Genomic DNA, 26,906 nt, shown 5'->3' with positions numbered 1-26,906 from the left:
CATAAGACCAAATGGGTTTAATTGTTTAAGTTTTCAAGTTTTAGAGTTTTTACCTCATTTGCATGCAGCCTTATTTTCTCAAGTTCTCTTGGCATGATGTTGGTCATGGACCTCAATCATCCATTAGGATGCTAGTTAGATCATTTTTTCAATTCTATATTGCATTGGGATGTATGCCGCATTCATACTCCCAACTTTGTGTTTGGTTGAGTGATTTTATACCCAATGTTATTATTTCTTTTGGACACTTGTTATTGTTTTGTGGACACTAGAATTCATGTAGAAACCATACTCCCAGATTGAGGCTAGTTAAGTGAGTTCATGATGTTTGGTCTTATTGCATCATTGAGATTAGTGTAGAATCCATGCACCTATATTGAGGTCATTTGAGTGAATTTATGATGTATGGTTTTATTGTTTATTGGGATTCATGTAGAATGTGAACTCCTGATGGTAATTCGGTTAAGTGTTTTATTTCTTGTGTTCTCATCCAGCCCTTATTTTTTAATATTCTAAATGGTGGTTTGTGTATGCATGAATATGTGGCCTCTGCTAACACACACACTTCAACACGGTCATTGTATGCGGATTCATCCCGAAATGAACATTGGATTGTTCATTCAAAAATCAGCCTACAAAGCAACCTATTGCCTTCTATCTAAAGGGATTTTGCTTGTTAATATCCTCAGAATCAAGGTGTAGGCAACGAAACCCTGTAAGAATGAAAGATTTGAATGCAATTTAAGCTATATGAATGTGCAAGTAATCTAGATGAAGTATAAGCAATTAATCTAAGAAATAGAAGACATTAAACTAAAAATGTATGCATTATTAAGCTAGATGAATCTAAACTAAGAATGCAAGATGTATGTAAAAATATGAGCAAATGTGAGTATGAATTCCAGCAGTGATTCAATGCAAATTCTCCAAATTCATCCTCCCAAAATGAAGAGATGAGGGTCTCTTAAATAGACTTTCCTAGAATCCATCAACAGTTGAGATCGATTTCAATCAACGGTTAGGATTAAAGGTGAAGTTCAGTCATAAAGGAAGATTCCCAAATTAAAGGGAGTTAACTGATTTAATTTGAGTAAAATAAGGATTTAAAAGATTCAATTTGAGTAGAAAAAGGAGTTAACTCATTTAACTCATTTTTGATCAATAGTGAACTGGAAATTTCCCTTTTTGAACTGAAGAGAGATTTTGTTGAGATATTTAATTTAATAAAATGAGATATGCTCTCATAATTACTTTTTCTATTTAATTAAATAATCTTTAATTAATTAGAGACACTTTTCTTATTTAATTAAATAACTTCATTTAATTAATTAGGAATGGCTTCCCATTTAATTAAATAACTTTTTTTAATTAATTAGAAGAAAGTACTCCATTTAATTAAATAATTACATTTAATTAATCAAGATAGGCATATTTATTAAATTAAATAAATTTAATTCCATAGTACATTAGTCTTAGGATATAATTATAATTTAATTAAAGTATAAATACTTAATAATTAAATTATAACTAAATCAAGTAGGTTTAATGCGACTAATATGAGTAAATACTATAGGAATTAAATAATAAGCATGATGAATGCAGATTTAGGTTTTTTGCATTTGACAATTAAGTCAAATAGCGAGTAGCAGAATGAGAATTGCCTATTAGAATAGGACTTAGAAATTATCAGAAATAGACCAGAATTGGTATAATGGCAATGAGCCAATTTTGGGGTATTACAGTGTGCCCTCTCACAAGCACATGTGCATGCATTTATCAGGTGACATACAAGGCCTGAATTCTCAATGGTAATGTGGTTGAGTTATATCTTTGGGGTAGGGTTGGGAATATGCATGCCTATGGGTGCTCATCATTGGATAAGTATGGGTAGGGTACGATATCTTATAGAGGGGTTTCTACCACATCCCTAGTCACCCTACCCAGGTTGATAGGTAGAAGGCTTCACTAAGTGATAACTAGATAAAACACCGTGCTAATAAAAGTTAAGATAATAAAATGTGTGAGCACCCAATTAAGTTTGAGGACACAATGCATAACCCTTTTGTTGGGAAGTTTATTCTGCACCAAACTAGGTTGGGCTACTTGATGCCAAGCTATTTTACCTCTAGGAAAGTCCCTACATAGTGTCCCATCGAGTGTCCAACTGGGACCTATTATACTTGCATTATCTCATGATCTTGGTTGTAGTTCAGTTTACTTCCTGGCATGAGTGTTAAGCATGGACATTTTGCTTTATGTGTATTTTTGGTTGGATCATTATCTCCATCATCATAGTAGGATTGGACCTATGAGTTCCATGTGTTGAGGAGGCATAGCTACCTTCACCACCACTGGGGACCAATGTATAGAGACAATCTATTATTCTAGTGCGACCATTAATTGTTTGTTGTTTCATTTGGTACTTCAAGTTCTAGAGTATGTTATCTTTTGATTTATGCTTTCATTGGGATGCTTGGATATCATGTTTGGATGATGTGAGTTTATTTGGCACATTCCAGTATTATGATGTTTAGCATATGATTAGATGATGAGTTTGATTAGCTGGAATATATAATGATTTACTTTTAACATGGTAGATTTCCTTATTCTTATGTTGTACTATGTGTTAGTAGTGATGTCCTCATAAAATAGCTCCAATGATTTGGTTAATAGTTTGGGATATTACATGTGGGGGATAGCTAGGACCTTTGAGGTCTCATGATGCCATTACAATTGGGAGGAATCCTACATCAACTTTTTTTTTCTTGTAAATTGCGATGTCTCTTCTGTACACTACTATGTTTCTTTCATTATGTTTCTTTTACTACTATGTTTTAGATGGTTGGATGTAGTCCCATCTTTCAGTTATGGTATTCAAGTGTCTACACCTCTATTTATGAATCTACTACTCCCCAATGTAGTGAAAATATATTTCCTTGCTTTGTATCTTTATGATTTTTGGCTTTTTTTTTTGTATCCTCATGCAAAATCATACTTTCTTACACAAGAATGCAAAAGCTTTTGTGGTGTGTTGGGTTTCCTTGCTTTGTTCATAGTGCATCCTCATGAGAAACCCAACACTTTTTGGGGTGTCTTGGCTTCTAAACCAAGCATGTCCTTGTATGAAAGGGAAAATCCTCATGTGGCTTATTGTAATCCTCATGTAGAGGAGCACTTCCTCACTTGAAAAAATGTAAGTTGTTTTTCCTCATGCAAAAAATAGGGGGTATCTCCACTAGTTTTTAGGGAACGCAATTTGGTTTTTTAAGTACCCTTTGGGTTAACTTAATTTTCCATGCTTTGATAGACTGGATATTTTGTGTTGTAATATCATATTTGGTTTTGTTCTTCTATTTGGTCACATTAGTTAGGAAATGACATTTGGAGATCTCTTGTTTTTTGGGATTGTTGGTGATGTCTTTCATTACGATCTTTGTGATCCCTATATGATGTTGTCATGTATTCATGTTTGTAAAAAAAAAAAGAATCTTGGATTTTATTGAATCCTTGTTCTATGGATCTCTAGGTAGGGAATTACATGCGGTATCAGAGCCCATGTTCAAACATTGGAATATCTATGTATATGTTGCCCATATGGTTGATGTTGTGATTGAGTGAGTGTGAGTGTCTTGATGAGAGCTCGTGAGCTTTTTTTGTTTGGTATCTACTCGCGATGGAATTTCTTGTCCAGTAGATGCAACTAGAGTAGTTTGCAGAGAAGGAAGTGAGGCTTTCCTCATTTTTAGATGGAATTGATGTGCCTTTATTTTTTTGGTCACTTGTGTGAGCCTTTTGGATAGAACTACTGCTTGGTGTCCATGTGTAGGCTTGATGTGCCTCTTTTAAATTCTCCTTGTGGAGTAATGTGAATTGTTTCCCTACTTTCACCTATTTATAAGTAGAACATTGAATCTTAATGGTGATTATGTGTTATGTTGATATAGTAATGAAATGGTCCTTTCTTTTGTACATGAGTTTTTATTGTGAATCATTGCAAAGTAGTAGGTTTTGAATTAGATCCTTTCGGTTAATGACTTAAGTCCCCAATCTAATTGCTTCATATGGTTATGAAAATTGTACTAAATTTATGGATATCTAAATTTTTCATTGCATGGAAAAATAATTAATGAAATTATTGTAGTTTTCATATGCATGAGGTTACTGATGGTATATTGCTTGATGTGAGTGAATGTGTTCTCAAATGTTGCTAGTATGATGTATTCCTTAGTATTGTGTGGTGATTTATTCCTCTTTTGTGAATGTTCTTAGTCATCATATGTGATGTTATTTTATTGGTTCCAATTTTTATTTGGTTGGTGATACTTTCCTCATGTTGTTGGGATAGCATTAGTTTTTAGTATTTTCCCTTCTTGGAATAGTAATCAAATTTTTCTATCACTCTCATTATGATAGTTTCCACTTTTGATATTTCCTATTGGAGCTAACAATTCCCCCATTTGGGCCTTTTGATTATGTTTCTTGGTGACTATTCTACATGTTTTACAGCTACCCAATTGTTTGTTGTGACTCTACCATGTTCATCTCAAACCATTGGTAGTATGTACAAGGGATAATATCATAGAAAATGCACTATTATGTTTGTGATAGAGGTAAATTTGTTAGTATAATTTGATGGTGTAAATTATGATTAATTGTAATGTTATTCTTGAAATAAATTCAAAAATATATGTACTTGTTTTATGGTAAGTGACTCTTGAACCCTTTCTTTGAAAACGTTTCAATTTCACTGTGCATTAATGTTTGTGTTATGTTTAACTAACAAAATTATGAAAGAGAAGTAATGATGGTTTAATTGTGTGGATTACCTTCCTTTTCATGCCTTATGTTGTTCTGGGCATGTGTGCTCTTGGGTTGTTTTGGACATTTCATCTATTGTTTGTTTTGGTAATCAAGATTGTTTGAGTTTGCCTATGTTGTTTTATATAGAGTAGTGATTGAAAATCTTAGGTTTTTAGGAATCTCTTAGCTCCATTATGTTGTAGATCTCACTAATATCTTTTTGACACATTTTGAATGGAATCATTCAAAATCTAGATGTGAATGTTATGGCCTCATAAGTGAATGCAATTTTTGTGTTGTTTTGAAATTTCAAATGAGAAACAAATGGTCATGCCTTTTCTCTCCTAGTCCTTTTCATTATCTCACTTTGTCTAGTGAGAAACATTGTGTGAAAGTGTGCTGATGTGGAATTTCATTAGGAGAACCATAAGAATTATTTTGCACTTTAAAAGATGTAGATTTATGTTCTAAGTACCCTTTATCGAGTATAGGCCAATTCAATCATGAACTGTCACATTTATGGTCATTGGAGACATTTGACCCTTCATGTCATTATTAAAGGAGTTAACAAGCCTTCATAATCTATTTAGTACTTTTTGGGATTCATTCTTGGGTTTGTGTGTTCCCTATAACATTGTCCCACCTTTTGATAAGAAGTGTGAACTAGGAGCATTTCTTGCTTGAGGAGGATGTTGCCTTATCATTTAAGAGTGACTAGATTTGCATTTTAACTATTGTCTTTGGTGCATCTCTATATCATTTTCTCTCTTGAGAAAGTAGGCTAGGGTGGTTATGCCCCTAGCTTAGTTAGGGTTGGACGAGTATTTTGATGGTTGGTGGAATTGTGTTTTCCCTAATGAATCTTGGGCTGATTTAGTACAGAGGTTGAGAGAGATTCCCTCTTAGTCCTAATACTTTTTAGTTCTTCCTCCATAAGCTCATATCTTCAAGAGGATTACCTCAGTTGAGTTCCTCATTTATAGTTGACTTGAGTCTGGAGATTGAGTCTAGGACTAGTTTGGGTGTAGTTTACCGAGCATGTTGCTAGAGGAACATGGTATTGTTGGACACATGTTACCATCTTATGAGTTGGTATGAAGATATCACATGATTTTTAAACATTAATTAAATTTGTTGAAACCTTGTGGAAAGGTGATAACTTGTCTACTTGGGCTATGTAACTTGAGTTCCCAGTAATAGTTGATCTTGTTGTATTATAGAGACAATGTTCTCCTACACATGGTGGTTAATTGTCAATAGTATCCTTTGGAGTGTCTACTTTTATTATTAAATCGTCATCCTCTATGTTCAAAGGGTGATTTTATGTGGTTTTAATGATGCCCATGTGTGGCATGATAGCTTGGGAATTTGGGATGGTTATTACCCATGATTCCAACTCTTATTGGAAGTGTGTAGTATTTTAACATTGTTTTATGATCACATGGTAGGTGCATGTCATAGTTGGGCACCTGTTGATGAGGTAGAGTGAATTTTTACTTACATTTTATTATTGAATTTATGGCTAGATGGGTTTTACTAGCACATAGGAGGTTCCTTGTTGAAGGACCTTATGTCAGTGTGACACCTACTCTATTGTGTTTGACTTATTTGGTAGTTGATGAGATGGTTTGAGAATGTGAGAGTGATTTGGTTGGACTTTTGAAGAAGTCATTGATTCATTCGTATTGTTTGATTTTGATTTTTTACTTAGTGTGTTTTGGTTTCTATTCTTAGATTGTAGGCTTCCAAGAGTAAGCCTAGTCTTTGGGGGGGGGGGAGGGGGGATGATGTAGTGCCTCTTCCATTTGATTTTTTTAACTCATCCTAATGGATACAAGCTTGATGATCTTTCTTGGTGAGTGATCATGATTGGGACCATGAGCAGTCGACACCCTTGAGGTGATTTGATTTATGTTACTGTATTAGTTTCTTTGATTATGCTTATGGATGATTTATGAGATTATGATGTATTAGATAGTTCACTGATGTTTGTTCTAGTGGTTACCAAGATCAATTTGGTATGATGATGTTGTTTAATGATTACCCTAAGATGTGTGTAAAGATTGCACTCTGCACTATTACTCTGCTACACTAGACTAGGTTTTAGTAGTAGTGATTACTTATGTTTATGACTATGTTTGCTTATGCATTTTAAGTGTCTTTTTAATGTTGACTAAAAAAGAATTATTAAATGCTTAAATAATTAGAAATGGATTGTCAATGTTGGATCCATTAGCTATGTGTTGCAAATATTTACCTTGTTATATTATGATTCGAGAGATACTTGTTATTCATGTTATGTTTTCCATTTGAGATGTCCTAGGGTCAAATGTTATACTTTGATTTTAGTATCATAGATGTTAGACTACTATGGCATTCAGTTGATCATATATGAATGACGATGGCATTTAGAGATGACAATATACTTTATGATGATATTTGGTTATCTGGTATTTGAACATAACTCTAATTATGTTATCTGATGGATTTAATGCTATGATTATTTACTTCATTCTTGATTTATTATGCTATATGTGAGAGTGAGTGATGTAAATATATTATTTTGGTTTAATTGACTAAATGGTTCAATTGAGTAGTTAATGCATTTATTGCTTCAACAATGTTATTATATGCAATTGCACTTGGTCATGTGTTTTAGTGTGTAGGATTTATATCACTAGTAGTAGCACATGGAGTTAGTGATCCAGCTGTTCATATTTTACTAATGTCATCCCTATATGGTTGATGTATCTTATTTAATTGTTTAATTAAACATTCCAATGATTTGATGAATCCAGACTCATTTGCATTATGTGATTAGACTAGTGAACGTGTCTGTGCATTTAAAGATTCACATTATCGTAAAAGTTGTTAAGGAAATTTTTGTGATTTTGGGTTTCCAGGCTTTATTTTTATTATTTTTAATTTCTAGGATCTTTACCTTAGATGGATTCCAATTGCTTGGTATAGCCTATTTTTATTTAGGTTGATTCAAGATTTAACTAGTTCTCCTAGTTATTTTCCCTAATCCATTATTCACTCAAAAAGTGAATAAGTATCCAAAAAGGAATTGAATTCCTCACTTCTCACTTTTGAATTAAGAAGTTTGACAGTAAAACCAAAAATCCTCTTCTTGAGGAATTACTATTTTTTTCATTGTGGGAGCTATAGGCATGGGATTATAGCAAGATCAGTCTTATTAGATCTAGCTTGGGGAGACTTTGGATTGCTATGATTTTTAGCTAATTTAATGGAATTTTTCTTTTATGGATTAGATTCTCATTTGTCCCTTTTGGCTATGAGGTAGGACTCTCTCATTTTATTTCTTTAGTTTCATTTCTACTTTTTTTTATGGTAGTCATTTGTGAGGAGGCTGAGAACTAGTATTCCCCTCTATTTCTAATTACTAGCTCTACCCAATTGGGTGGGTATGAACATTTCCTTGTTTTTTAGGATGAGGGTTTTGGGTTTTGCACTATTGTGCATTCCATTTATGAATACCCACTCCAAACCCATATTTTATTGGATTTTGGTGGCTTTTGTACCCTGAGACCAAATGGGTTTTATTTTTTAAGTTTTTGATTTTTGGGGGATTTACCTCATTTTGTGTACTACCCTATTTTTTAAATTTTTCTTGGCATGATGTTGGTCGTGGACCTAGATCATCTATTAGAATTATAGTTAAATCATTGCTACACCTATATGTTGTATTGAGATGCATGTTTCATCTATAATCTTGACTTTATGTTTGGTTGAGTGATTTTATACCTAGTGTTATTATTTCTTTTGAACCTTATTATTTTTTTGGTGGATACTAGAATTTGTGTAGAATCCATACTTCTAGATTGAGGTTGGTTGAGTGAGCTATTAATGTTCTATCTTGTTTCATCATTGGGATTCATGTAGATTCTAAACTCATGCTGGTAATTTGGTTGAGTGTTTTATTGCTTGTGTTCTCATCTAGCCCTTGTAGTTTTATATTTGTGATGGTGGTAGGCCCAGTCATGAGTACATGTGTGTGTATTTATTAGGTGACTTACAAGGCTTGAACTCCCAGTGGTAATGCAGTAGAGTTATATGTTTATGGTTGGATTGGGAATATGCATGCCTACATGTGCTCATCACTAGATGAGTTTTGGTAGGGTAGGGTAGCTTATGGAGGGGCTTCTACCACATCACTACTGACTATTCCTAGGTTGATAGGAAGAAACCTTAACTAACTAATAAATAAATAAAATAATGTGTGGTAGTAAAACTTAAGATACTAAAATTTGTGAGGACCTGATTAAGTTTGAGGACACATTGTATGACCCTTCCATTGGGAAGTTGATTCAACACCATAATAGCTTAGGCTACTTGATGCCAAGCTATTAGCCCTCTAGGAAAGTCCCTACATAGTAGCCCATTGAGTGCCTAAATAGGACTTGTTGTACTTGCACTATCTCATTATCTTGGTTCCAATGCTCTTTACTCTTTGGCATGAGTGTTAGCCATGGACATTTTTCTTTATATATGTTTTTGGTTGGATCTTTATCTCCATCAGCATGGTAGGAGTAGAACTACTAGTTCCATGTAGTTGGGAGGCATAGCTACCTTCACGACTACTAGGGACCAATGTGCAATGATGGTCTATTAGTCCAACGTGACTATTGATTGTTGTTTCACTTGGTACTTTGGGTTTCAGAATATGTTATCTTGTGATTTATGCTTTCATCGGGATGCTTGGATATCATGTTTAGATAATGTTAGTTTACTTGACGCATTCCAATTTTATGATGTTTAGCATATCATAAGATGATGAGTTTGATTAGGTTGAATATCTAATGGTTTAATTTTAGCATGTTAGATTTCCTTATTCTTATGTCGTAGTACATTTTAGTAGTGACATCCTCATAAGAAAGCTCCAATGATCTAGTCAGTACTTTGGAAAGTTACACATAGGGGATGCCTAGGACCTTCAAGGTCTCATGATGCTATTATGGTTGGGAGGAATCATGCATGAAATTTTTTTTCTTGTACATTAAAATGTTTCTTCTGTACACTATGATGTTTCTTTTAGTATATTTCTTTTACTAATATGTTTTAGATGGTTTGATCTAGTTCCATCTTGCAATTATGGTATTCGAGTGTCTATGCCTAGATTTGTAAATATAGTGCTCCTTAATGTGGAGCAAATATATTTCCTATCTTTTTATCTTTATGTTTTATGGCTTGTTTTTTGTATCCTCATGTAAAATTTTAATTTCTTGTGCGAGAATACAAAAGATTGAATGTTGTGTTGGGTTTCCTCGCGTAGTTCATAGTGCATCCATACGAAACCCAACACTAGTTGGGGTGTTTGGGCTACTAAGCCAAGTATGTGCTTGTGTAAAAGGGAATATCCTCACATGGATTATTGTACATCCTCACATGGACGAGCACTTTTTCATGTAAAAAAATAGGGTATCCCCACTAGTTTTTGGGGAACACAATTTGGTTTTTTAAGTACCCTTTGGGTTAGCTTAATTTTCCTTGCTTCTATAGATTAGAGATTTTGTGTCCTAATGTCATCTTTGATATTGTTCTTCTATTTGGTTGTGTCAGTTAGTAAGTGGTGTTTGGATCTATTGGTTGTTGGGATTGTTGGTGACATCTTCCATTGTGATCATTGTGATTCATGTATGATGTTATTGTGTACATTCATATTTGTAAAAAAAAATTATATCTTGGCTTGTATTGAATCCTTTTTGCAAGCATCTCGAGGTGGGGCATTATAAATCAAATTATTTTTCTATTAGTGACTTAATAGTTAGTCAATTGGTTACATTGCTACCAAGTTTCATATGAAGAAAGAAGAGTCTCCCAAGACAATCATTCTAATTGAAGTTCATACCAAGCTTCATAATACCTACTAAGCTGGTATTGTTAATGAAGTAAATGAAGGTAGTTTTGACTGAGCCATTTAGTGTCAACCAATTCTATCAAGTTCCTTAGTATTTACTTAGTCATCTAGTGTTGACTGAGTTCATGTTACCTAAATTGATTAGCATGGACTTAGCATCTATGTTAATTGAGTGCTAGAGCTTATCAAGTGTTGACAAGTGTTGTTGAGTGTTAGAACATCACCCTAGTGGTCTTCAGAACCTAAGTTACAATAGTGAGAAAACTTTGTGAAGATTGTTTGAATTTTTTATTGTAGCCATCTCAAGAAGGTAATTTATTCAATTGGTAAATATATGTAATATATATCTTTTCATGTCCAATGAGAAGTAATATGTAATAACAAGCAAGAAGAAGATAAGTGTGAATCAAGAAGGATACAAGAAGTATAAGGAAAATTAGAGTTTTATCTATCATAGTTTGGTGATCATTTGCATTTCAAAGGAATCTCATTCAACAAACCAAGTTGCAGATTAGAGATCAGCAACTGATTCATCCTATCAGGTGCATTAGTCAAATCCTCTAACTAGGTAGACTTAATAGTCTTTTCCAAATATCTTGATAGAGTGCATAGTTTATTGTATGTTTTAAATCCATTCACAAGGTGGACCTAATAGTCCTTATTGCTCCTAATAAGGAAGATCATTAGAAGTAATTCAATTTTAAGATCTAAAAGGTTAATTTTATATTTTAGTAATAAAGGTTATGGGTATCATCCTCACCCCAATTTTACTTTCTATTTTGAAGGTTTATGGGTTAGAAAATATTGTGTTAAATGTTATGAATGTTTTATTTCTTTCAGTCTTTCTTGCATGTAATTAGATCAAATTATATGGTGAATGTTTAATTCGTCAATTAATGTATAAGTTTAATACATTATTTATTCAATCCCCTCCTCTCAGTCACCCAATATATACTACATTTCAAGAAATTGGTATCAAAGTTATTGGTTCTCAAATCAGAAGTTTAGCAGCTTGAGAAGTTATCAAAGAAAATGGAAGTATATAGAAAAGAGAAAGATATTGAAAATGAAAAGTTGGATCTATAGTTAGCTATGAAATAATTCAAGAACATGATGCATTAGCTCTTTGAATCACTAAAAAGAAAGAAATATCTTGCAACATAGATGAATGACAATCTCTACATTGAAGAAAGCATTGAAGACATTTGATAAGAAAGAAGTTCAGATGAAGCTGATGCAACCTACAGATTTACTTGAAAAGAATCTTACTCTTCGTGAAGAAGCTAGAAGGTTAAAAAGAGAATAAGAAATTTAATTAGTTAAAATGTGTAAAGGCATGGAACAAAAGAACAAATCCAAAGAAGAAATAGGAGAAAAGCACAGTGAAATTCAACAACTAGCTCTTTAGCAAATAGATCTGATTGGTCAAATAAATTATACAAATCAAGAGCTTTTCAACTTGATGAAAGAGAATGAAATATTTCAGAATGATCTTAGCATAGTAAAACAAACTAATGAGAGGATGACTAAATATTATGAAATCATGAATTAATTGTATCATAAAACTCAATTTAGACACAAAGGAAAAGCTAGATTAGGATACATAGAAGAAGGTGAATTATCTCAACAAGGAGCTCAAAAAAAATAAAAGGCCTACTTCTTATCATTGTGGAAATATAAGACATACATCAAAAAAGTGTTGGGGAAATGCTAAATCAAAGTTCAATGGAAAGTGTTACATTTGCAATAAACTAGGACATATACCTAGTGAATGTACACAAAAACTTAAGTTTGAAGGAAAGTGTTTTAATTGCAACTTACAAGGGCACAAATATTCATAATGTAAGACAAAGAAATGGAACCCAAAAAAACAAATTGTCAAAGCTATATTTGGTTGGGATTACAAGACATGGTACAAATGTCACTAATGTGGTGAGTATGAGAAAATTGGAGCAAACTGCATAAAATATCACACAAGGAAGAGAGACACTACAAAGAGATGTTTTAAATGTATAAAACTTGGATATCTTTCCAAGAACTATATGAACCATGGAAGAGCTGAAGATGTAACAAAAGAAAAGGATGATAATATTAGAAGTCATATGAGGAAACAATGGGTAATAAAGTCTTCTATGGATGAAAATCAGATTAATGGAAGTGTTGACACCCAAGTCAATGAGTTAATTAAATCAACCATTTCAATCTAGTTATTTATGGAGATTATTGGAACTATGATTCAAAAAGAGATATCTAACATTAGTTCCAGTAAGCAAGTAGAAGATCCATATCATCATTCCAGATGCACAAGTTGCATCAAGTTGGAATGACAACTAAAGTAATGTCTCAAATCTTACAGAGCATGGTTGGGTTGCAAGTCCTAACTAAGCTTGGATAAATATGTCGAGATTAGACTTTGTGCCAAGTTGAAGACTATACCAATTTCAAAGTTCTTACCAAGTTGAAGATATCTTATGAGTGATGAAGACTTAGCCAAGTTGGATAGCCTATCTGATGTACTGTAGGGTAGGAGAATTCTCAAAGGAGATGTCCTAGCCTGTAACAATATAACCACCTAGCATAAACACAAAAACAACAAGTAATAATGAAAGATTTGATACCAAATTACAATAATTCATTCATAAAACATAACAGATTAAATGCAATGTGTTAGGCTATAAGGCCTTCCCAATTATGACAAAATACAAAACAAGTAATAGTTTTGCAAGATCCCTCAAGGTCCAATCCAAACCCTAGCTAGTCTAGATCCACACTCTAGTAGAAACCTCAAAGGAAGATCTAAACTTGTGCTTGCAAGTAGAATCTCCTTGTTTACAAGCCACAACTACTAGCCCTTCTCAAACTTCACTTTTCTAGCTCCTCTTCACCATCATGGATAAATAATGACTAAATACTTCACCACAACCCTTACTTATACAAATATAAGCCATAAGTTGGCCTAGAACACAAATTAAATACAAATACATAAATTAAATGCCCCAAGTCAGCCTACAACAACAATTAAATGCCAAAAAATTTATATCTAGGTAAAATCATGATATCTCCTAGCTCTGATTGAATTAGAATTTTTTCTTCCAACTATAGTTAGTACTCTAGGCCTTCTTCAATCACTAAAATTTTCATCCTCTAAATAATTGTGGAAAATTAGTTACACGTCTTGCAACAAGCACCAAATTCGTAAACAATGCAAAGCTCCACAGACCATGCCAAGCAATAAAAGACCATGCCAAGCCCCAAAGACCATGCTGAGCTCCAAGAACATGTCAACCTCCAAAGATGATGTTGTGCTTCAAGACCATGCCAAGATCCATAGACCATGTCGAACAGCAAGACCATGTCAAGCTCCATAGACCATGCTGAGTTTCCAGACCATGTCAAGCTCCTAGTGTATGCCGAGCATGAGTACCAACCAAGCTCCTCAACAATTTACCAATACCCCTCCACACATGTAGGATTGCAAGAAAACCCAAGATGCTCTTGCATCAGACACACCAAGTTTGAAAAGATGTTCCAGTAATTAGAAGAACATCTTCTCAAGTTTAATACATAAATCCTGAATTGGTTCTTCACATACATGTCCTCTAAGTCTTCAACTTGTACATAATTATTTCCCTTGTTTTTCTTCTTCTTCACATCCACCACATTTTTTCCATGGGTCTAATTTCCATTCTAATCTCCAACCTTCCTAGAATCTACCAACTCAACTTGGCTGCCAGTACTCAAGTTCCTCCTATCGAGCTCTTCATTCTGTAAAGGAATAATTGAAAACTTCCTACCACCTTTCTCAACAATAAACACATTCTTGATACAATCATGCACAACCCTACAATCATACTACTAAGGTCTACCAAGCAATACCGAGCAACACATGACAACTATTCATGTCCACAATATCACACAACACTTGATCCTTATACTGCCTAATTTGGAAATCAACAAGGCACTGCTCCCTTACTTCCAAAGCATGCTTACCTTGGAACTAGCCAATGTGATAAGGATAAGGATGTCTCATCCTCTTCAAACCATCTTTCTAAACCATCTCTTTAGCAATAAGGTTATCAATACTACCACCATCCATAATCACCTTGCAGACTTTACCCATAGACTCACAACAAGTCCTGAACAAACTAGTCCTCTGACAAGAATCCAATTTCCTCTAACCTAGTAGTACTCGGTGAGCCAAAAAACTTTCCCCTTACTCAAGATAACTATTCTAGACTTCAACCTCATTCACAACAGTAGTTGTACTACCAATCTGACATTCAAAAGATCTATGCCCTTCTTGACCATACTTGAAACAATTACCTCTGAACCCACCTCCACCTAACCTTCTTTTCTATTCAACAGGTTTTGGTTCACCTTCTACTTTTGCTTTTGCTTGTGCTAAACTATCCTACTTATCCTTCCCTCAGGAACTACCTTGATTCTTCCTCTTTAGCTTCTCCTCTTCTCAAAGCATGCTGATAAGTATCCTCAACTGAAAAAATATTTAGCATACCAACCTCATCTTGAATATTGAATTTCAAACCATTAATGTACCACACTACCTTCTCCTTTGACAATTCTCTATTATCAGACCAAATAGTCAACTTGTAGAACTCCTTTGTATAATCTTTCATAGTCATAACCTTTTTCTTCAAATTTTGCAACCTCTTAAATAACTCAAGTTCATAATTAATAGGAATGAACTTAGCCTTCAACTTAGTCACCATTTATTTCCATCTAGTGATCTTCATTTCACCTTCCTCTTCTCTATCCATTTGTAGTTCTTTCCACATAAGAGCAACATGTCCCTTTAGCTTAATTTGTGCCAACCTCACTCTAACTAGATCCTTAATATCCTCAAGCTCAAAGTAGTCTTCCAATTCACCAATCCAATCAATTAGTTCTTTAGGGTTCAAAGTACCTAAAAAATTAGAAACCTCCATCTTACGCTTCAGCTTTAATTGAGATCCATGTCAAGCAACCCTATTTCCCATAGATCTCTCCATACGATTAGTTCTAGCCTCACCACTAGATCAAGTAGCTTCAAATTCTTTAGTAGCTTTCTCATAACCATATTTAGTACCCACATGTCTAGTTACACCATGTAAATCACTCACAATTTCAGTAATCATGTCACTCTTCATTGATGCAATCTCAGATCTAAATTCTACTATCATCTTCTCTATGATCTGTTCTTCTACAATATCACTAAGATCAGCAATTTCCCTTGTATCTAATATTATTGGAGACATCTTACAAAATTTTATCAAACCCTAAGCAATAAATCCACAAATCAAAAAAGATCAATTAGCCAAAAGATCGACCTTCCTTGCAAATCCTTGTGCAAACTGCCTCAACTTTGGCAATTTGTCTACACACTCAGGAAAAACCTTCACTCTGATACCATATGACATAGTGTAGGGTAGGAGAATCCTCAAAGGAGGTGTACTATCTTGTAGCAATATAATCACATAAAGAAGAAACACAAAAAGAAGAAGCAATAATGTAAGATCTGATACCAAATTACCATAATTCATTCATAAAACATAACTGATTACATGCAATCTATTAGGGTGTAAGGCCTTACCAGTTATGGCAAAATACAAAGCAAGTAATAGTTCTAGAATATACCTCAAAATCCAACCCAAACCCTAGCTAGTCTAGATCCACACTCTAGTAGAAATCCACAAGGCACCAAATTCCTAAGCACTTCCAAGCTCCACAAACCATGCATACAAACCAAAGACCATGCCGAGCTCTAAATACCATGTCAAGCTCCAAGACCATGCCAACCTCCAAAGACCATGCTAAGCTCTATAGACCATGCCAAGCTTGAAGACCATGTCAAGCTCCATAGACCATGTTGAGCTCCAAGACCATGTGAAGCTCCCTAGACCATTCCTAGTTCCCAGACCATGCCAACCTCGTAGTATATGTCGAGCACTAGTACCTACCAAGCTCCACAAAAATCTACCAAAATCCCTCCACACATGCAGGATTACAAGTAAACCCAAGAAGCTCCTAATCAACTATCACCAAGACAATTAGTTTATGACACATTAAGTAATTTTAAGACTAAATTTTGTTAAAAAGGGGAAATTGAAGGTTATCCTTTCACTATGATTTTCAAAGAAAATAGAGTGAAGATTAGTCAAGAGCCCCTGAGTGATTTAGAGCAATTTTTTCAATGTTCTTTTCCTCACTTAAAGTTTTACCAAGTAGAATGGCATCTTCTAGTAGAAAAATTAATAAAGGCTCGGAGATGTTACTTTGAGGATTCAATTTTAAAGCCTTGACATTGAAACTAAGTCTAGAGATTACTAAAGAACTTGACCCAATTGGAGTGCAATCCAAGATTCCTCCCAAGTTACTTCTAATTCATGATATTTGGTCATATTATCAATATTATATTAGAGACATAGGAATCCTAGAAATGAACTAGGCATAAAATGAGTTGTATGTGGACGGGAGCTTGAAACCTAAGAACAAGCATTTGAAGACAAATAGTTTAACACATATCCTACATATGCCAAGAGATTACCAAGGGAAATGGATTAGCTTAATCATCAGCTTAGTTCATGACATGCATTTTTGGTTGGATCAACCTATTTGGATCACCAAGAAGATGATTCATAGAATCACAAGGTTGCTCATCTTGAACAAAGAAAAAACCACCAAAACCCTAGGTCAAGTCAAATTGGCTAAAATGACTCTTGTTGAGTGGGATGGCAAAGGGATGAAGATAAATAGAGTCACAAACATGGAAATCAATTTGGACATCGATGTGATGTCCCATAATAACTGCATCTTGAGCAGATTGAACATCATTTTGTGCAAAGCTATCAACCTAGTGTATAATGTTGTGAAAAACAACTTATCTTTTGACCTTGTTGAGCTATAGCTCAATCTACTGAGAAAGAACATGGAAAGCATTTGGCCATCAAAGAACAATCCATATAATTTTAGACCTCTTTTCACCTATTTATTCTTTTATATTCAAAAGTTATTTCCTTCCAAAGGCATAGTGGCATGGAAGAAGGATACACCTATTTTATATCAAATCAATGAATTCATAGTACAAATGGGTGATAATTTTGAAAGCATTATGAAAGCCTACTTTTAGATATTCAATGAGAAAATGAAGAGTAGATATAGGATTCCTAAGAAACTTGTGGAAGATTATGAGAAAGATATTTGTTATCTAGTGGATTGTTAATAGGTTAACATAGATGACACAAGGGATATAGTTGAGGCTCTTTTGATTAAAATAGTAAACACTAAGGAGCCATACTTTGGTAACTATGAGAAATCCAAGGTTAGTATATCATTAGAGATCAAACTTCCTCAAGCTATGAGGAGAAGAAGAAAGAAAGTAGAAAAGATTCTGAAAGAAATGAAGAAGTCCAACTCTCCTCTTCTATTTATAGAGGGAAAAGGTGATGACATTGAGGAAAAGGAAGAGGTAGAGGAAACTTTAGAGGAAGAATAATATGAGGAGGAGGAACCACCCAAGAAGAAAGTGAAGGTTATCATAACCAAACCTACAAATGTTGGATTTCTTTATAATTACTTTGTGTCGGGTGTGGGGGTGTGGGGGGGGGGGGGTGTTGTGAATCAATTATCCAAGGTCTAGATATACAAATAAAAATTTTCAATGATTAGTACACCCATATTCATAAAACCTTGTAATGCATGCATCCCTTAGATTATACAATACTTAAATTTTGTATGTTATTATCCTAGGTAAAATTTTTTTGTAGAAATGTAAACATGAAAAAACATTAGAACATTCACACAATGTGACACAAGGATTTTAAGTGGAAACCTAGTTTGGGAAAAACTACCTGTAACATGCTATGAATTCTCTCTTCTAAATTGATGCCTTATTAAAGGCCAAACCTTTTAAAGGTTACAATATACACTATTAAATGTGACTTCATTGAAGGATTTCAATCACCCTATTAGGAGTAAGCCTTATTAGTGGACTTTAGACCATTCCATTAGAATGTCACCTAGTTAAAGAATTTACAAATAACTATTAGGTTAACCTTAATACAAGGGATCTACCTTAGATTGATAGAATGATTATAAAGTAACAGTAAGGCTTGATTTGATAACAAAGTACACATAACTTGTAGATTACATATCTATGTTTCAGTCCTCCATTCTTCTTGGCACTCATAGCTTGTTCATTCTTTAAACATTCTTACTCTTAAGCCTTTGTTCATTGCATGCCAACTATAGTTTCCTCTGTTTGGCCATTGAATGAAGAAATACCATAAAGTCTTTGTCTTCCTTAGGTTCTCACACATGACAACCTTTACTTCTAACTAGATATCTTTATAAATAGATAATTTAGATCTTTTTCCACTTAACCAAAATTATCCATTTTAGGGTTAGGAAAGACTAGGTAGGATACAATGAATATACCCACTTTTCTATTTGGTTCCTCTAGAAAATTACTTTATAATCTTTCTTGAATTCACCTCAAAATGATTTACCTTGAATTCCATGCCACTAGTTCATCATATCTATGTTCCACATTCTTTACATAATTAAGTGACTTAGATTAATCAAATATTTGATTTATCACTATTTGTTGTCACTTGACATATATATTATTATGTCACTCCACTAACACTATTTACCTTGGTAAATAGTATAGTTTACTAATGCATATAATAAACTATACTAAACTTTACTCAACATATACTAACAATCACTCGGCTTGCACTATTTTTCATCTTTGCTTCACACCTCTTACTTTTAACTAGGCTACCACTGATTTCTACTTAGCTTGCACTAACTTCTTGACAAGGCTTGGTAGACAGTTTTCTTACTTGATCTTCTTCAAGTCCTAACCTAAGTATTCTTTCATTTTAGGCTTTAAGTAGATAAAGAACACCCTATAGTACCAATGTGTTAATTAGTTTTAGTGCTTCTTTCACATACCAAATAACTCAACCTTTCTATAGGTGCTATTGTTATCTCCTCTTTTCAAATCCTCTTCATCAATCAAATAAATGATAGCTTTAGATAAAAAAATTTTGTCTCACTAGTAGGTATCAGGTTTGACATCATTGACAAAATAATGGTTGTTCCATTATAGGTTCTTCACTTTAATAGTCTTATACCAACAATCTCCCTCTTTTACATTGATGGTAAAATAGTACCAAAAAAAGTCTCTTTGAAATTTATCCATCTATTAGTATAAGTCCTTCTTGTATATAGGGTAATGTAAGCTTTATCAATCTCCTTCAATTCTCTATCTCCCTCTTTGGAGTATCTCTCCTTCTTTCTAATATTTGGGTATCTACCTTTCTTTGTACTTATATTTCCCTATACTTATATCTTCCTCATATTTCTCGCTTGATACTTATATCCCCCGCTCTGATAATAATTCCAAAGACTTGTCATCTCTATATGTAGATATAATCAATTTAGGTTCTCCCTCTATCATCTTGCATGTGATTGTAAGTCTTCTAATTCATCTCCTTCATTACTCTAGGTAGCTCCTAAAGTAATATCCACATCATCAAGTTTAATGATAAAACATTTAGCTTAGTTGATGCAAGGAACTACTCATGCTTCTTAAGTAGTTTTGGATAGGGGTATCACCCCTAGTTTACCTCTAATATATTAATGTGCATCCTTAGAAAAATATTTTGTGAATATATCATCTATTTGTTCTTTAGTATTCATGTATTCCATGCACACTTCTGTGTCTTGAACTAACTCTCTCAAGTAATCATATGTGATTGTAATGTGCTTAGTATTTGTGTGCATCACAAAGTTCTTTGATATGTTTCTAGCACTTGTCTTATCACAATAAAGTACCACAAGTTTCATGATTTCCTCCTTCATATATTTAAGTTGTTATTTTGATCCATACCACATTTGTACAATTTACTATAGTAGCCACATATTCAGCGTCAACAGTAGATTGAGATATCCAATTTTGTTTCTTGTTGGTCTAGGTAACCAACATCTTTTCTATGAAAAATGCTCCACCACTAGTGCTCTTTTTGTCATAAATATTTCCATCCCAATCAACATTTGTATAGGCTCTTAACTCAAATTTTTCATTTTTCTTGTAGTAAAGACCATAACCTTTTGTTCCTTTTAGATATCTCATAATTCTCTTAACATCCATCAAATGATTTTCATTAGAATTTGAAAAAATCTTGCAACAATCCTAGTAGTCAATGCAATGTTAGGTCTACTATGCACTACATATTACAATTTACCAATGATAGACCTATACAATGTTTGACTCACATCAATAGAGTCATCATTCTTTGATAGTTTGTTTCAGTCACCATATGTGTGGTAACTAGTTTTGAATCTTCCAATCCAAAAAATTTCAATATTTCCTTCACATAATTAGACATAGTAATGTATATACCATATTTATGTTAGTTTTTGGTGATTGATCAAGGAAGTATTGTACATACTTCATAATTCTTTGGAAATTTGGGCCCTATTTTATCAAAATTTTAGGTTGACATGTAATAATTAATTATAACCCTAAAGTGGTAAAAATACTTGAATAAAAGAGCTCAGGGTTAGGGATTCTAATTATCTGTGATGCAAAAATTGCTTCTTGTAGCGGTATTGATCTGTAAGGGATTATGGATTATGATCAGGTTGTAATCACTTGATCATAATAATACTAGACATACTATTAGGTGGACATAGCCTAGGGTTTGGGTGAACCACATTAAATCTTGGTGTCGTGTTCTCTTCTATGCAATTTATTATTTTCTGATATTATTTATATTTGCATTTAATTATTATTTATGTTTGAGGTTAATCCTAAGAATTTAATTTTATATACTTGCAAACCAACAAAGAACTTGATCTCTCCAAACATAGACATCTCAAATTCTTTCTTCATTTCATTTGAAAATGCCTTACATAATTCATCTTGACCTCCCAATATGATATCATCAACAAGAATTTCAGCTAGTAAAATACCTTTACCTACTTCAGCCTTCAAGTAAAGATTTCTATTATCATTAGTCTTCCCCAAACCAATCTTCGTAGGATAATTGTGAAGCCTTTCATACCATGCTCTTGGGGATTGCTTTAAACCATATAAATCTTTGTGTAGTCTACATACCATGTTCTTGTAGTTAGCATCACAATATTCTTCAGGCTATTCTATATAAATATCGTCTTCTAATATACCATTATGAAATGATGACTTGACATTCATTTGATAAAATTTGAAATGTTTGTATACACAGTAAGAAAGTAGAGTTTTTATTCCTTCAAATCTTGCAATAGGGGAAAATGTTTCTCCATAGTCAATTCCTTCTTCCTGTGCATATCGCTTGCAAAATACTATTGCCTTATTCATTGTGACTTCACCATTTTCATACTACTTATTTCTTTACACCCACTTGGTTCTAATCATATTCATGTCCTTTGGTCTAGGAACTAGAGTCCAGGTTTTATTCTTCTTAATATGATCAATCTTGTCTTTCATGCCTTTCCTCAACTCCTTATTTTATAATGCATATTTCATTGTCTTAGGCTCATGCATGCTCAAAAAACATGACTGACTTCTCAACCTACTCCTTTTCATTGGTCTAGAATATTTATCTCCAATAATTTGTGTAGCACCTGGTGATGTTGTTTGACATATTTTGACAATCTTGGTTCTACTCTTCTTTCTTCAATAGGCCTATCAAGTTTAGAATCACTATTTACTTCTCAAGAAGGTAGCTTAGCATCTCTTTTATGTAAACTTATCTTAGATTCAAAATTTTCCTCAGCTTCTATTTGTAACTCACCTCTTGAACGCCACTTAGTTCTTGAATGCAACTCGACATTCATTGTATGTGACTCAATAGTGACTAAAACTTGTTGTTTATTTCCAACATGGTTTAAATCATCTCCATCAGAACACAAATCTTCATAAAAGTATAAAAATTATTTGTACTCTTCATCTTCCTTCATAGGTTAAGCTTTATGTATCTTTTTATATCTATCAAACTTACATTTTCACTTTCCACAACATTTTTAGTGTTAGTATTTAAACACTTATAAGCTTTAGTTCTCATGGAATAGCCAAGGAATATACCATCTTCACTTTTAGCATCTAATTTACCATTCCTAAAATCCTTTAGAATGTAGCACTTGATTCCAAATACCTAAAATATTTTACAATGGGTGAGTATCCATACCATAATTCAAACGGTGTTGAATGAGTACCTTTCTTGGCTTGTACACAATTCAAGATATAGACAACTATACTTACAACTTATCTCTAGTATTTTTAATCAATATTATTCTCCATCATGAGTGTTGTAGCATATTCCATTACAAATTTGTTCCTCTATTTAGATATTTCATTTTGTGGAGGGGTCCTAGTTGTAAAAGGTTTTCTTTTGATTCATCTATCATTAATGAACATCTCAAACTCATTTGATGTAAATTATCCACTTCTTTCAGATATTAGACATTTCAATCTTTTTCCTATCTCCTTTTCAACTCTAGATAAGTACCGAGTTTAGACATTTGGAAAGCATCAAATTTCTATTTCAGAAACATAACTATCATCAGCCTAGAAATAATCATCAACAAATAGGATAATGTACTTGTCACCTTTGTATCTTTTCACATCAATTGGTCTAAAAAAATTAGTATGTACTATTTCCATGATTTCTTTAGATGTTTGAATCTTACTTTTAAAACTAGATTTTGTCATCTTGCCTAAGTGACATTGTTTGCAAATAATATTGTTAGGTTTGTTCAGTTTAGGAAAACCTCTAACTCCTTCCATGTTACTAATACTTACTAAGTTATCAAATTTAACATGACATAACCTCTTGTTCCATAACCACACATCATCAAATTTTACAATAAGATAGGTACCATAATTCATATCAAGATAAAATATATTACCTTTAGTCTGGCCATCTTTCAGTATTAGTTATCCATTAGTGTCATAGATCTTTTCTATCTTGTTCCCAAACTCAACTTTGCAACATGAACTATTCATTTGTGACGCACTCAAAAAGTTATAGTTAAATCCTTCTACAAAATAAGCATTTTCTTACATCATCTTTTCTGTCAGTTTGATTGATCATTTTCATTTTATTAGACAAGGTTCATCATTACCAAACCTTACATTATTCTCATCACAATAATCAAGGTTATTGAACTTACTTTCATCTCTAGTCATGTGATGTGAACACCCACTATCAACAATCCACCTATTACTCTTATTTACATAAGATACTAGTGCAATTGCCTCATCCTCATTAGAATCATCCTACATTGTAACATACACCACTTAATCATCATGGACATTAGATCCATCTTTGGTATTCTCCTTAGAAATATAGTGAGACTTCTTGCCTTTGTCTTTGTAATCTTTTTTGTCCTCATCTTTTTAACTTTTGTATTTGTCTCCACTTTTATTGTTCTTCTGCTCTGGAGATCTACCAAAAATATGACCAACCTCATTGCAATTAAAACACATGATAGGTAACTTACCTCTAAATTTTCCTTTGCCTCTATGAAATATCCTTGCTAGCAGTGCTTCAATTTTCTCTACTTTCTCGTCATCTATATCACTGTCACTAGAAACATATTTGACCATTTTCTTATTTTCTTTAGGTTCTTTTAATGATAGTTTAGCTTTGAAAGAATATTTTTCATTCTCATATTTGAAATTATCAAAATTAGAGAGTTCAAAGAAAATGAGTATACCTATCAATCCTTGAAGGGTTAGATCATTAATAGGTGTGCAACTTAGTTCTTTTATGGTAGAGACTCTAATAGCATAGACAGAAAACATGGTTCTCAGTACTTTGATGATCATGGTGTCATCTTCAATCTTACCCATTGCTCCTCTAATAACATTAAGTATTTCCTCTACTCTAGCACAATATTGAACTATAGTCTCACCTTATTGAATTATCATATCATCAAACTTACCTTGTAGACTTTCAAATTTGGTTCTCAACACATTTTTGTCTCCTCCATAGATATTTTCTAGAGCATCCCAACACTTCTTAGTAGTATCACATTCCTTCATGTCATAAAACTCAATGTATCTTAGGGAAAATACAATCTATAACATAACCTAATTGTGTTATTTCTTCTTTTTCAGATCCTCAATAGTTAGGGCTTTAGCAAGCTCAACATGCTCAATGTTAATGGAAGATTCTGCATGGTCTCCAAGACCTCCTAGGTGTAGCTTCATTAGAATTTTTCCATGCAGGAAATTTCTCCTTTTTAAGATTTGGTTCCTTTCTTTTTGGCATCTTGATCATTTTCTTCTAGTACCTTCAAATTATCCCTCTCAAGTACAATGTCTCTAATACCAATTATTCAAATTCTTTAGAATACTTGAGAGGGTGGGGGGGCGTTTGAATCAATTATCCAAGGTCCACATGTATAAATAAAAATATTAATGCTTAGTAGACCCATATCCATTAAACCTTTTCATGCATGCATCCATTACATCATACGATACTCAAACTTTTTAAGTTACTATCCTAGGCCAAAACAACATTGTAGAAATATAAACATGAAACAACATAAGAAGATTCACATAATTTGACACAAGGATTTTATGTAGAAACCCAATTTGGGAAAAACCACAAGTGTATAAAAGCACAAACCTGTGTCACCCTTTTACAAAGGAAAAGGCTAACAAAAGTGTAGTTGTTCAAATTCATTGACATAAAACTGGTATTATTATTTTAAATTTTAAAATGAAGTAAACTAATGAAATGTGTAGAAAAGGATGAATTTTAGGATTATGATTTTAATGATTATTTGGAATAAGAAATTATATATTTTCTTATTTTTTGAAGATAAATTTTAGTTGCTAAAAAATGTTGGAAATTAGGGGTCTAGTTCCCACCACAAAACTATATGGAAATAAACTTATTTCCCTTTGATCTTAGATTATGCTATCAATAATATACGTATCTAGAACAATCAAAAATAAAAATGGGCTTTAGACCTATATTTTCTCTTTTATAATGATTCAAATTTTAACTTATTCGAATCAATAGTTTTCATCTCCCACCACATTTTTAAAAATAAATCTATTCCAACGAAAAGAAAAATTATAGATTCTAAAAGAGGACTCTCTCCTCTATAACGTTATATATTTTTTAATTTTTTTGATATTATTTAATTTTTTTTCTTTTTGAAAATTGACATCTTATCAAGTGTTAAAATACATACTTGTAGAATTTTTAAATTACAATATACTATATTTAATTAAAACACTATGAAATTTATATGAGAATATTCTTGACTTTGAGCTCTATAAAATGGTGTTTATAGGTTATTAAAAAAATATAATAATAGATAGTAAGAGTTATTGAAACATCAATTTTCTAAAATAATTATATTTTTTTAATAATTGGATGCTAACTAGTATAAAACATGCATTTAGTAGACATTTCCAATTAGAAAAGTGTGAGACCATATATAACTTAGCTAGAATAATTTTATCAAAGATCATATGTTTGGAAAAAAATATTTATTAGATAGAAATATTTAAATTCAGCGATTTTGATAAGTCGGCTTGAAAGGTGACACAACTTTGTATTTTTACTATGCTATAAATTATCACTCTTCTAAAGTGGTGCCCTATGAATGGACAAACTTATTAAAGGTTACAATAAATACTATTAAATGGGACCTAGTTAAAAAAATTCAATTACTGTACTAAGAGTGAGCCTTTTTAGAGGACATTAGGAAATTCTATTAGAATGTCATCAGGTTAAAGGATTTATAAATCACTATTAGGTCAACCTTAATCTAAAGGATTTACCCTATACTAATAGAATGATTAGAAAGTAATAATGAGGCTTGATATAATAATAAATTACAACTCACTTGAAAATTATAGATCTATATTTCAGTCCTCCATTCTACTTGGCATTCACACACTTCATTTTTGATAGCTTCTTCACCCTTCAAACATTCATACTCTTAATCCTTCTCCCTTTCAAACCAACTACATTCACCTCGGTTCGTCCACTGAATGAAGCAATAATCTAGACTCTTTGTCTTCCTTAGGTTCTTACACATGATAACCTTTTCTTATAATAAACTATTTCTATAAATAGAGAATTTAGATCTTTTTCTACTTAATCACAATCATCCATTTTAAGGTTAGGTAGGATAAGGTAGGATACAATGAATCTACCCATTTTTCCATTTGGTTCCTCTAGAAAGTTCTTGT

This window comes from Cupressus sempervirens, chromosome 9 (assembly GCF_028749045.1).
Source record: "Cupressus sempervirens isolate cs-2001-9-10 chromosome 9, ASM2874904v1, whole genome shotgun sequence".
Taxonomy (NCBI): domain Eukaryota; kingdom Viridiplantae; phylum Streptophyta; class Pinopsida; order Cupressales; family Cupressaceae; genus Cupressus; species Cupressus sempervirens.
The sequence above is the reverse complement of the archived record's forward strand: the minus strand, read 5'-3'. Positions refer to the sequence as shown.